The sequence below is a fragment of the Rhagoletis zephyria genome, unplaced genomic scaffold (genome assembly GCF_001687245.7).
Source record: "Rhagoletis zephyria isolate East Lansing unplaced genomic scaffold, Rhagoletis_zephyria_1.1 Rzeph_scaffold_71954, whole genome shotgun sequence".
Classification (NCBI taxonomy): Eukaryota; Metazoa; Arthropoda; class Insecta; order Diptera; family Tephritidae; genus Rhagoletis; species Rhagoletis zephyria.
This window is the reverse complement of record NW_016229004.1, coordinates 1-1,281: the sequence shown is the minus strand read 5'-3', so window position 1 is coordinate 1,281 and position 1,281 is coordinate 1. Positions and strand designations below refer to the sequence as shown.

The 1,281-nt window shown below is 27.6% G+C and overlaps 1 long non-coding RNA gene across 1 annotated transcript; it reads left to right on the top strand.

Annotated features, from left to right (window-relative positions):
- On the top strand, positions 1 to 490 carry LOC108357191 (uncharacterized). The gene is made up of 2 exons (XR_001846637.1): positions 1 to 44; positions 100 to 490. It is a non-coding gene; the product is annotated as an uncharacterized LOC108357191 (long non-coding RNA).
- Positions 491 to 1,281: the final 791 nt, after the last annotated feature.

The following is a 1,281-nucleotide window of genomic DNA, read 5'->3' as shown; positions in this document are numbered from 1 at the left end:
CCTGGTGGTCCAGGCACCGAGTGGACGGATTATGCCTCGGCAGGGTAAAATTGAAATTCTTAAAAAAAAAGTACAAATTTAAGTTTATTTCTTTTATAGTGGTCAAGGCCAGGCACAACAGCAGCAGAATGCAACAAACGCAAATTGGGTGCAATTCTAATTAGGTTTGAACAATTATATAAATACATATACATAAACTCATTCAGAGAAGCATAAAAGTAAATGTATGTACATTAATAACATACTAATGCTAGAAAGATTTAACAACAAACAAAGAAAGCGAACAAGAAAACTAAACAAGAAGCTTTTGGCCAGAATCGTATTGCATATAATTTATTGCATTCATGTTAGTAATATTTTGCGCGGCTATGTATAAGTACATGTAACACTAATCATACAATATCGACAATTTAACGAAATTTAAGGAATTAGCAAAAAGTTAAAACGGTAATCAAACCAGTTTATGGTATAGCAAAAATTAAAAAAAAAATACGGCAAATGTGTATGTAAAACTTGTTGATGTAATATAAAATAGAGTATTAAAGAGTTCAGTTTATTAATAAAATTAAGTATGTATATCTTAATTATACAATGCAATTTTTGAAAACAATTACATACATTTATGCATACGAATGTGCTCCAAACAAAAAAAAAAGAACTGAACAGTTAAAAAAGAAAGTAGAAAAATAAATTCGAGCAAGCATTATTGCTAACATGGCATTAATACATATTTTTTAACAAAATTTGTAGCAAACTTTTTGTTGTTTAAATTTCAGTAATTTTAAAAGATTATTTAATTCATCTGGTATGTCAAGAGCACTCACTAACACTACAGATGTACTTACAACGTTTGCGTTGCTTACATATATTCGCATTTTTATATAATTTTTATTTAGATTTGCATACACATTCCACTTNCATTATTCACCTTTCAAAACATATTTGTTCTTACTCTAGTATTTGCAGAAGGATTTTGTGATTTTTTATGTTTGCTAATAAATTTTGAGTTCGTAATTTTTTTTCAACGTAATTCGTAAGAGGCATTGACAATGAATTGCACACTCACCATTTTCATTGTAACCAACGGAAAATTTTATGAAATTTAAAAGTTAACACATATTCACTACTATTAAATATTGAAGCATAGCCTAAAATGTTCGTATTTAGATTGTTCAGTGCTTTTGCAATTACTTAGTATTTTTAGTATTTTGTTGCATAAAAAATTAAACTACAAATTTAATTCAATAACCGATTATTGCAAAATGTGCAAGATATATTGTT